Genomic DNA, 12510 nt, shown 5'->3' with positions numbered 1-12510 from the left:
TGGATTTAATGAGATTACAGAAGTGCTCAGAGCTTCTCAAAGACAGGGTCAAAGGATCTTCTTGCTGACATTTAGTTACCTGTGGTGCAGGTACCTCCATCCTCATCTGGGCTCCCTTTGCAGTCAGCTGAAGAATATTAGTCACTTAGAGGTGTCATTCAGCCTGTCACAAAAAAAGGAATCTGAAATACTTCCTCATATGAGGGATCTCTTCTCTTCACAGGGCTGAAGACTGTAAGCACCTCAAAAATTATCTGAAATTCTTCTGTGCATGTTATCACAAGCTTAGTAACCAAAGTGAGGGAGTTGCCCTAAAGATGTTCGTTTTCTGTTTTCTGTTTCTGTGTGTACAATGGGAGCACTGTGCAGGTTTGCAGGTTATGAGAAGATGGACTTCTCTGGGTACATAATTGTAATGATGCAACTACGTATTAGGCCCTGAATGGTTTGCATTTACATTTCATGAGATCTTTTCAGTTCCCACATACATAATGTGCAAAGATTAGCACTGAGTGGATATGTCTCAGCATGGGTACCTTACACTATTCCTGAACTTGGCTGTATATGAAATTATTGGTCTTAAATATTAATTGATGTAGCCTGGCTCCCCTTAGTACTTCTAATCTGCTGTATCTGATCCCCAAGGTTTTGGTGAACATTAATTTGTGCATTAAAAGACTGAATCTAAGTTAATTTCATTGGTTTGGAAAAGTCACACATACCAACACTTGTTTGACAGAGCCCAAGTACAGACCAAGCCAAGTAGAAGGGAGCAGCTCCTGGGACAGGACTGAGATGACAGAGAGGGAAACAGTTGTCCTTTTTCTCATACACAGAACCATAAGCTAAAATCAGAAAAAAACATGTAAAGAGATGCTAGCCTATTATGCTACTCTATGTTGGAACTTAAAAGCAATAATTTCTTAAATTGTTTTTGTCTACTTGCACCATATGTAGCCTTATTCTAAAGTCTTGTAGTAATGTCTGCAAGGAAATCTTTAAACAGTTGAAATTTTTTTTCCTTTGAAAAGGAGATTCTCAAGAAAATGAGTAGTCTTTAAAATTCAGCAAGGCAGGTTAAGACAACCTTTGATAAGAAATTTTAAAAAACTGGGAGAAAGCACTTTAATAATACCATTATGGTACTTTTCATCAGCCTTACTGCACCCATGTGCAGTATTTCAGCTCTGTAAACTGAAGCTTATTTATGCTAAATGATTTGCCCAATATCTTATCACGGGTAAATGGCAGGCCAGAAATGGAACCCAGGAGTCCTAATTTGATTTCTTGTTGAATTCAGAGACAGTATAATGCCCCTGAAAGAAAAACACTCAAGAATTCGACAGGAGCACTCTGCTTGAGGAGCCTCCCATTTCAATAAACGTGTGGTTATGGCGTGTCTGTGCTCCACCGACTGAGGTCCCCGAGGCTGCTCTCAATCCAAACCCATGTCTCCTCTGTGGGTGCCCATTGCCCTACCGAGTGTTTCAGTGCTCTAAACCAAAAGTCTTGCTCATAATGGCCATTTTGGGGAAAATAGAGCCATCCAAAAGTGCCACCGTTGCCAGCGAAAACAAGCGAGAACGGGTGAAATAGAAAGGAACTGCAGAGTCGTAAGAATACAGGCTGCAGTTTGAATGCTTTAACAATGTTGGGCTTCTGATTTTAGAGTAGTGAAGATGAGACAGCAGATGATATTATTTATCTTCAAATCCCTATCTAATCATATTTACCATCTCTGTGAGATCTTGAATAAATATGGATAAGTCTCTGTGTTTTTGAATTCATATTTTGAAATTTGACAATGCATTGTGTGAGCTTTGCAGGGAGGTGTTTCTGGTTTTCGAGAGAATCCTCTTCATGTCAGCTTGTCTTCTTGGTAGCTTGCACAGTGTGTGAAGAAGGAAGGTAAGAACTAGGGCAAATAATACCTTCTTCCTGCAGCATTTGGGCAAACATTTGAAATCAGTGGGTTAAATCTGTTGGCTGGTGAAAGAGACTAGTGTAGACCCTGGATCTAGTCTGGAAAATTCAATCACATAATCTTGAAAGTAAGATTCAAGAGTCGGGGGAAATGCAGTCCACCACAATTTGTTCAGTCAGGACTTTGTGAATTCCTGTCAGGATTGACCTCAGTGTATTTATAAAACTTAAAAGGAATGTTCTTTCTTACAATTCCAAATTTTCCCTTGTTCAGAGGAAATTTTGCATATGTTACAGCCAGTTTAATTTCTAGAGACAGAGTATGAATTTTCTCAACTATGACATGGAGGACATAAAATGAAGTTTTGTGAGCAGGGTTTTTCATTAATGGCTTTTTTTATGTTTAGCCAGAGACAGAAGCTGTCTGACTTTTTTACTTTTTTTTTTGAAGATAAGAATTTCTGAAAGCAATGAGTAGATGGAAAGGTAGCGATGCACTGGGTGCACAATAAATGCTCAAGCGTGGGTGTTTGTTACCACATGAGATGCTGTAGGATACAGCACCTGGCCTTCAGCTGCTTTTCCCATAAAACATTTATCTCAGAAGTGCTAAGTCCTATCTGCTAGCCATGTGATTAAGCCAAACTGCTTTTCTGATGCCTCTTGAACGCTATGTTTAAGCAAATGCTTTGAGCCCTAAGCCCCAAACTTTAAATACTTGAAATCACATCTAGGGTATGATTTATTGATGATAATCTTACCTATAATAGAGTGTTTTAGGACAAATCCTTTTAAAGCAGTTATTAGATTAAATCTTAGATTCTTGTTAAAATGGTGTATAATATAAAGAATACTTGATTTCATTAATGCTGATTTGATAACATCAGTTACCCTCTGGCTATTTAGGTGAGCCCGTAGGCCAAAGTTTTTACCTTTAAACGTTCTTTCTACTTGTACCATGTACTGGGGGTGTGGTGGGCACTTAAGAATAATTAGCATACAGTTTATACCTGACAGTATAAAGTTCATGCCTACTGATTGTAGAAAAGTTTCTTAGAAGTGGAACTGTTTTGTTTAACCTCTGTATTAATTGCAAGCCATATCAAAGAAAAATAAAAAACAATTTACATCCATATCACTGAAATCTGTGCAAGACACGAGAGGGAAGTATTAAATATCTGCAGTTTGGTAAAATTTGAAGTACAAATGAAAAATATGTATCATCTGAAGTAACTCAGGGTGGTTAGCATATGTCTTAAACAGTTGGAATAAAATTCTAGGTAGTGTATAGCGTGAGTTGATCTTGTCCTAGTCCATGGGCATTATTTTTTCTAAGCTGGGAACATAAGGTTATATATCAACTAAGCAGATATGATCAGTCTGATCTGCTGGGTCTTCATTTTGAAGGTATAATCCTTATTAAAAGCAGCACTGTGAAGTTTGAAGTTTTTTCTTCCACTTCAGGCACAGATATTTTTCTGCAGCTATTTTTTTACTGTAAAAAATAAGAGTAATAGCTTTTGCAAACTCTCTTCTCAACCTTATTCTAGCAAAGCTCCCATTGACTTCAGTTTCTTTACCTAAGTAGAAACCAAATCAAAAGTTAGCAAAGTATTTCAAGGCAATGAGCTCTGTTTAGAGGGACTTGAAGTAATAAATTTATTAGGTGGTGAAATCTGAGGAGCTTTTAAATATGGCTAGTCCTGTTTAAACCTTTTGCAGAAACCTATATTTTGTTGATAATCATCACTGATGGGTTTAGTTTCATCAAATTCCATCCTAGAACCAAACTTAGAAAATAGCCAGGTCATTGTATTTATTTTATTCTCCAGTTTTTTTTAGTCTTCCACAATGGGCAGTCTGATTTGTTGCCTATAAGCATAGCACAGGAGATAGGGAATGTAAACCTGCCTGACAATCATGAGTGGAATAAGAAAATGTTATTCTGGCAAACTTGATGTTAATTTAGGAAGCTGCAAGCTGTGCATTTTCTTTCTTTAATTTTTGATCGTTCTCTTTTTCATATGCTCTGCCTTGGTAAAGGCAAAGTATATGATCTCTGCTTACCCTGACAGATTTATTTTGATTGTGCTAAGTACTTGGTGAATCTGGGGAAGCCATCATTTCTTGGTGTTATTACTTGGTGATTTGTCTTCTGGTTAGAGCTTGGTTTGGGAGGTAGGAAAATGAGGATCACATCTCCAGATATCATCCAGGGTCATCAAATGGACGCCAGCCAACTATTTCCAGTGCACAGGTGGTGGTAGCATTGATTAATTCATGATCACAAAGTGCTGTGGTCTACTGGCATGAAAAGGAGAAGTGCAAAGTGTTATTAATGGAATGACTGCTTGACATACTTAATATATGATGTTAAATATCTTTTGAGACTAGATACATTATGAGTATGGGTGACTCTACTGAAAGTAGTTATGGTTATTTCTTTAATTGAGAAAAACAGATCCTTACTGAGTGCATCACAGTTTCAGCCCTCATGGTAACCTCCTGGTTAGGATTATGGGTCGATTTGGTTCATCTTACTAACATATGGCCTAGGAACTGCATGCTGGCAGCATCTTTAGAGTTTGGGGAGCAAATGCAGTCTCTTTTTGTGTTGATGGCTGGGAATTTCTCTGCCTCTATTAACTAGTCTTATCCAAGCTTTCAGCTGTGATTTCATTTCAAAAAACATTGTGCTGCAAGACGTGTATTTCTCCCTTTTCCAGGTGGGGGAAATTTGTAGTTGTTTAGGAACTCGGTAAAACATAACATTAATTCTGGTTGTATTTACACTGGGACAAATCTTACCCTGGTTTATGTTAATATGAAATTTACCACTCTGTTACCAAAGCCAAAGGACTTGGCATGTAAGAGTCCTTTCCTGTTTAGTGGGAAGCACTTGCTGATTGACCACTTTGTGAAGTCATGGATGTGTTGAGCTATCCAGCTTTTCTCCAGAGTAACGCACAACTACAAGGCTCTTTTTGTGGGATTTCAGTGTTTACGCATGATGTGAAAACCAGAAGGATGTGCACACCTAGATTAATGTTTCACTTTGCTGGCAGTGGTTGCAGTTTTACTGAAAGTGTCATAATAGCTGATGTTTTTCTTAAAGATTGTACTCTTGAAGTAAACAGATAATGTCAAGTTCTTTGTTTTTTGTTTATAAAATAAGTTTCTAGTCCTCATGATTGGAGGGAAGATACTGAATTTATGATCAAAGCATAATACAGAGACTCAGGAATGAAAAAATATAAATATAAAGGCTGGTGTTTATTTGATTGTTTAATAATATTTTTAAAACTTTAGAATTTTCAGAGGAAAAATGGGGAAATTCTGAAAGGCAGGAGGGAAACAGCATGAGCTCAGGATCCACAGTAGTTCATTTGCATTTTGTTTTCAGCTTGGTCTGAGGAGTAGTTCAGTGGTCTGAATACTAGCTTTGAAATCCCTGTGCAAGTTGAATCTGTATCTACAGTATCAGCAGCAGGACTAGGAATAAAATTCACACCTTCACACCTCTACAAAGAACAAGTATAGCAGTGAGAATTTATTACATATTTAGCTAGCCATTTAAACAAAGATTACTGAGACTGTTCTGTCTGGTATTACTTATCTGTGTCTTTATTAGCTGACCAAGAAATGCACTGTTTGTCATTCATCTGTGTGATGTTTCTGTGCCTCTGCCCGCTTGCTTGGCTAAATTTCCTCTTCTCTCCCCACTTGTGTTTGGGCAGAGAAAGTACTTACTAAAACAAATTTCCAAGGTGTTTTTCATATTCTGCTGGTTTAATTCCTTAAATTAGGATCATCCCTGTTAGTAAATGTTATGTACCCATACACACCAGTCATTAGAATTGCTATGGGAATTGCTGGGTGGAATTGTAAGTTCTTTATTGTGTGGGAATCAGACTGCATGATACTGAGGGTCTTCTATGACTCCAAGAGCTGTGAAATAGCTTTCAGAACTTTAAATGAATGGTTATGAATAATTTGGCTTTTTTTCTGTGTAAATTCCATTACAAAAATAACAATAACAATAAAACTACAGATAAAATACTTTGTTTGCCTAAGGAATTGCTTAGTTTGTTATTTGGGCTGCAGTACTACCCAGTCCCCAAACATGTCTGTCTCTAATAAATGTTTGGGTAGAAATTAGGAGATTGCCCCTGCTTTAGATCTTCGTAATCTACATCAGGGATTCATACAAATGAGAGGAAACATTGCTATAGGCAAAATATCAAAGGATATTGTGATGATTATCCTTTTGTACGGGTGGGCTGAGCAATTCTGAATTGTATAGAATGTGGTAGGGAGAGGACTATTCTCTGGATGAAATAAAACAGTGTAAATTGTGGTGCTTTTTTTTTTTTTTTTTTTTTTTTTAGGCTAAAAATTTTAAAGAAACTATGCTTAGAATTGACTTCCAGATAGAATACTTTTGATTTTCAGCTTCTTCCCACAAAAAATTCTTTCAATTTTCAGTAAAAGTATTTGTCTTTCAAAAACATCATTCAGCTACTAATAAAATTTTTATTGATGTTTTCACAAATACATTTCTTTTTTTATCAGCTTTGTTGGGGAACAGTTGGAACCTAGTAATAGTGGCCTGTGAGACATCAGTATTTGTAACTGCTATGGCTTAAAAACTTGTTGAAAGGAACCTAAAAATGTATATGACTTCCTAAAGCCAAATGCCAAACCACTCCCATATACTTTTGGAATCTATTGGGATTCTTACCAGGGTGTTCTCCATAGAGTGTAATTCAAAACATCATTGCCTGTAAGATTTTAGGTAGAGAGTATCTCCAGGATTTTAAGTCAATTCCTAACTGTGTTTTGTTGATGGGAGGGAGAAGTAGTGTTTTCCTTTGTCCTACCTTGATTTTTCTGTTTCTTGAACAGAATGACTGTTTGCAGAAGAAAATAAAAAGAGATGTTCATTGCTTTTCCTTGCCTTGCTTCCACGTGTAGTAATTCTCCTTCCTCTAGTGAGTAAATCAGGGCAAGTGCCAGGAGTGCTGCTTCCCCAGCTTGCAGCATAAGGAAACTGTCTGGCTGTACTGAGAAAGTTTTCCCAGTCTGTGTTTATCAGCCTTGTGAGGAGAAGCAGGAACATTGAAAGCTTTTTGGAAACTTAAGAAAAAAAAAAAAAAAAAAAAAGGGCATTAGCTGGCATTTTGTATTAGGGATTCTATACAATGCTGACAAATAACCCAAATTCTTAGGACTCTATTTTAATCTAGTAAATCTTCTGAGTGCCTTGAAAGCTTGAAACTTCTTTTGGTAGACCACTTCGGAGCAGCTAGAAAGCTATTGTATGTAAAATTTGTATTGTTTAGTTTCTGACAATCAGGTGGGTTTTCCTAAACCCTGAAGAATAAATCTGAAGGTACAGAGAAAACTGTGAGACTGTCCTCTAGATCCAGTGCAGTTTATGGTGGGGGCAGGGTTATATGTTAGCAGGTGTTAGATGGAAATCAAAAGCCAAAGGACACTGTAATATTTAAATCAATCTCCAAGTAAAAATAAAATAAAAGAGATGGTGCAACTTGGCAAATAGATCTTGACCTCATGCTATTTTTACAAGTCAGACAGATGTGCAGTCTCCGATAAGCTGGTACCCAGGATGAGCTATCAAATCAGGAATCTGTGGAGTCACTCTTCAAATCCCAGCACTAATCGCGATGATAAAGAGCTACCTTTCGATTAATCCTGTCCTGGACTTTAGACGAAAGATACTGCAGTTTAATTACTGAGTGAAATCCACTTTGTCTGATCTGCCAGTCTGCGCTGTAATGTCATAATATAATCAGCTTCACCCCTGTCTGAAGCTCTAGGGCTGTGAAGTCCAAGGACTTGTTTGATTGGAAGAAATAAAACGATGTTCAAACAACCACCAGCCACAGGGCTGTAATTACCAAAATCTTGTTTGCATCTGTCTGTCATTTTCATCATTGGGTTTTTTTTATGACATGAAGAAGCAAGGAGAGATCATGGTGGATAAGAACAGCAACCTGACAGGTGACAAATCAAGATGTGGGGTGGTTTTCTTGTAGAAAATAATCATTGTAAAATATTCAGGCTAATTAAACTGTGTCTCTTTCCTGCATATTTCCCATCAGCTTTGGTGACACATGCTGGCTCAAGCAAAGCCAGCCATCGGTACTGTCATTTCATAATTAAAACCTGTAACTGAGCTGCGAGTGCCTCCACTGGAGCTTCCAGCACAGGGATGGAATCGTGTATGTGTGAGAAATTGTATTTCTGCTCATGTGAAAGAGGCAGCAGGTCTGCCCCGGTGGGAGATGTTTTCTCCAGCCCCTCTTAGTGGATCTAGCCATGATTTGGAAGGAGTGTTTCTTCAGACAAAGAAAGAGGCCATGGTTTGTTGTAATACATTCCTCAGCATGCCTTGCACAGGTGCATGGCTCACCCCTCACGGCTGTGTGGCAGCTTATTGCACCAACTCACACTGAAAGCTGTGGGACAATTTAGGATGCTCCTGATCTTTTGATGTCAGGCCTTCTTCCCCTCCACCTCCTTTATCAAAGGTGCAACCAGGGAGGGTTGGTAGAATTTCTTTTTAATGTACCATGGAGACTATTGTTCTGGAAAAGCTCATTACCTTTTCCAGGCTCATTTCACAGAGCTGACTGAACAGCGGTGACTTCCTCTCACCTCTCAACTCGGAAGAGCTGGATCATTACCAAGAGGTGAAGAGATACAAAGTTTTGAATACATTTTTTGTTTAGTTATTTTTCGGGCCATGCCAGGGAGGTTGTGGTTGTGGTGTGGAAAGAATAGCTGACAAAGCTCTCAAAAATGGTTCATTCTCAGGTTATTGCTAGACATAGACGCTAATGGCCAGAAAAAGAAACACACACGTTTTATCTATCTCCACCGTTTAGAGAGGGCACTCCTAACCTGTGGTTGGGATAAGTGTGATTGGATTTGCTGACATCTTTTCATTGCTTAGGTTTTCTTCCCCCAATCACCTCAGAATCCTTCTTTAGCTCACATTATTTTCTTTCATTTAGTTTTGAGCCTTCTTTGTCTCTTGGTCATTTCCACACAGATCTTCCTTTTCCTCCTTACAGTCACTCAACTCCTTACCATCTCAGTTGCACTTTGGACTCCCTATTTCACCCATCTACAATGGAGTTCTTACACTGTCACTTTCTCCCAGCTCTTCTGCCCTAGAAGCACTCCCGGTTTCCATTTGTTTTTATGGAATGAGCTGGTATATTATTGTGAATCGCAGCTGGAGTTTGACAGTACTCCCTGTGCTGCTTCCTCCTCACAGAATGGGCTTGTTCAACACCTATAACTGAAGGGGCCGAGCACGGGGTGAGATGAATGCTTCTCTGGGTGTCCTGGAGCTGTAGCCTGTGGGTGGATCTCTGTGCACAGCCCAGGTCTCTGTACTGCACAATCAGAGCAATGTCTTGGGGCAGAGACTGGGGGTGAGGAAGGATAGCAGACAGAAGTTGTTAGCAGTATGTGTCTGTGCCTTAAACTTGCAGCACATTACTTTCTTCCTCTTCCTTTTGTAGCCTGTGGCTGACAGCAATGCCTGGCATTGCCTGTCAGCAGGGATGGCATGCGGGGTGTTTTGCAATGGAAATCTGGCTTTAAACCTAACTGGGTTTGTCACTACTGTTTTAACTTCTGAATGGTATTTAAACATTACAGTCTGCAGATTCTGTTCCAGCAGGATCTAACCGGAGGAGGCTGTCTAGAGAATCTCCTCTGAAGCAGCTCTGACCAGCAGCAACAGCACCAACACTTTGTGTACTTTCACCCTCCGTCTAATCCTTTCCTTTAGAAACAGAAATGTCAGAAGGAAGATGTGCACAGCTTCTTTTAAATCCCGAGAGTATTTTTCAGCAGGAAGTCCATCTAGTTTCATGGTCTTGCAACAACCACTGGTGTCTTGCTTCCCTGGGGAAAAGTATCAGGGAAACCTGAACAATAGTTGTATAGCCAGTTGCTACAGGAAGTATTTCTTTTCCAAATGCAAGGATAAGGAATGGCATAGGGTAGCATATAACAGTACCTAAGAATAAAAGAGGAAATTAGTCTATATTGATCAGAATAAATTGTGTTCATTTCTAAGAGCAAAAAAGGTAGATGCAGGTGGAGTACAAGTTTAGTGTGGAAACACCTTGCTAAAATATGCAGTGTTGTTAAAATCCCATCTTTTTAAAGACTTCAGTTCATACTCAGTTGTTTGGTGTGCTTACAGACACAACATGGGGCATCCTTAATGGCTCTCACCAGCTTTGATGTGGGGAGTTTTGTGTGCATGATGTTGTACTGCAGCCCAGCTACACCTCTGGGGCTTTCTGAATAGAAGTGGTACAGGTTCTGGGGTAGCTTGAGACTACCACCACGTTCTTTGGGCTGACACAGGAGCGTGTCAGGAGACCCAGCTCAAAATGTTCATGACAGTATAGATTATTTTAGTCCCTTACCTGCTCTGGAAAAGTGAATTTCACTTCTCTTTATTGTTTAGGGATATTTGTAGGTTCATTGTCTTAGATACCATGGCATCTTCTGCAAAACTATGGTGCTATTAGCCATAGTACTGAGTGAATTAATGATTTCTACTGTGCAAAATCAGGATCATCAAGTATCCGCAAGGATCAGCAAGGATCCGTAGTTTGAGGACGTAGCACAGATAGGAGGAGACAAGAGGAGAAGGAGGAACAGCAGGCAGAGGAGTGATCTGATGATTGGAGAGGAAAAAGCAGAAGACTCAAATCCCATCCTTCATCACCCATGATGCTGTCTGCTCATATTTACTCTTTAGCCTCATACTGCTTGCTCACGCACAGTTTTGTGCCAATGCTCATATTAGCCCCACAGTTTAGGCTGAGCTCCACATGCACATGGCTCACAATGACATTTTTACAAGTACTTTGAAGTGTTATCAACACATTCCTGGATCCCACATGGCACAACCAAAACCTGTTGGAAGGAGAATGAGATTTGTATATACTGTGAGCAGTTCCATTCAGGTGCATGAATCAAATCCAACTCATGGAGTAATCAGGAGCAAGAGTGAATCTCAAGTCTGTTCCTCAGATGTGTGCAAAGTTCTGGGAAGTAACTAATTTTCTAACTGAATATTATAGAATCATAGAATCACCAAGGTTGCAAGACACCTACAAGATCAAGTCCAACCTTTGACCAAACACCACCATGTCAACTAGACCATGGCACATTCATTTCTTGAACATTTCCAGCAATGGTGATTCCACCATTTACTTGGGCAGCCTTTGCCATTTGTTCCAATGCTTAGCCACCCTTTTAGTGAAGAAATTCTTCCTGATGTCCAATCTGAACCTCCCCTGGCACAAGCTTGAGGCCATTTCCTCTTGTGATGCTACTTGCATGGGAGAAGAGGCTGCCCCCCACCTTGCTACAACCTCCTTTCAGGTAGTTATAGAGAGCATTAGGGTGTTTCCTGAGCCACCTTTGCTCCAGGAAAATTGCACCATGGTGCTGATGGGAGCACTTCATCATATCTTTGTTTCATCATATCACCCTCTTTTCTCTTTAGCACAAAGACTTCAATGAAGAGAGCTTTCTGGACACTTCTGGTGACACAGAGATTGAAAACTTCGGGGGTCTAGAACTGAAGGTACTTGACAAGGTTTTTTGTTTTTTTTTAATAACATTTGAGATTGTGAGACCTGTTATTTATGTCCCAATGAAGAAAATTCATATCCACTGGCCAGCCTTAATTAAACTTACGCTCTCCCTAGCCACAAGCCTGATGGCAGCTCACTCTTCTCTCTGTCTAAGAGTGTCACTTGGTGCACCAGAGAGAGGAGTGCTGAGAATCCCAAGGAAGGAGGGGAGCCAGGTAGCCAGGTCTTCTGCTCAGCACAGAGAAGATAAAGCACACCCCAGAACTGCTCAGAGTGGCTCCTCATCCATTTACTAATGATCACCTTGCTGACATCAGCCAGCCTTGTGTGTCCATCAGCCAGGTCACACTGCCATTCATCAGGAGGCAGGGCTATGTTTATATTGCCTGTGGGTCATGCTTACCCCACTTTTTAAATGGAAGTTGAATTGAAGCCCTCACGATTCTGCAAGAGTCAGAGGAGAGTTGATATTTTTGGTCTCCAGTCCTGCCAGTGCTGTTAACAATGTTTCAAGGGCAGAAGGCAACTGCTAATTGTGATGTAACTTGAATGATTTCATCGCTTCACTCCTCTCACCCTACTGGGACATTCATCAACTCTTCTGGTCACTGTTGACCTGGGATGCCAGAAATCTGGCAATCTCAGATCGCAGCTTAGCCAACCTGAAGTTGATAGTTGATTTATCTATTCTGGTCCATTTCTGTAAATGGGGGTTTTTTGCTGTTTTTTGGGTTTTTTTACACAGCTATATGCAGAATAATTTCATGCTTAAAACTGTGTGGAGACTTCTGATTTTGTTGTGTTTTAGAATGGTTTCTTTTCCACACAGATAAACTATATCATGTCAAGGGTGAAGCGAAACCTGATTTTACCATCTTGTTGCCAATCTCCCAAGCTACACATTTTTCCCTAAGCCCACTTGTCTCAT

General features: G+C 39.7%; 1 protein-coding gene across 10 annotated transcripts in view; it reads left to right on the top strand.

Annotated features, from left to right (window-relative positions):
* Positions 1-12510, top strand: part of ZBTB20 (zinc finger and BTB domain containing 20) — a 472116-nt gene that overhangs the window by 200403 nt on the left and 259203 nt on the right. For 8 of the 10 annotated variants that reach the window (XR_010083181.1, XM_063419871.1, XM_063419872.1 and 5 more), the window contains exon 5: positions 11492-11572. The exons of the other annotated variants lie outside the window; for them this stretch is intronic. The gene's annotated coding sequence lies outside the window, so the exon portion shown is untranslated. The remainder of the gene's footprint in view (positions 1-11491; positions 11573-12510) is intronic. 10 annotated transcript variants of the gene reach the window in all.

The sequence above is a fragment of the Prinia subflava genome, chromosome 28 (assembly GCF_021018805.1).
Source record: "Prinia subflava isolate CZ2003 ecotype Zambia chromosome 28, Cam_Psub_1.2, whole genome shotgun sequence".
Classification (NCBI taxonomy): domain Eukaryota; kingdom Metazoa; phylum Chordata; class Aves; order Passeriformes; family Cisticolidae; genus Prinia; species Prinia subflava.
Note: the sequence above shows the minus strand (reverse complement) of the source record. Positions and strands in the feature narration are given on the sequence as shown.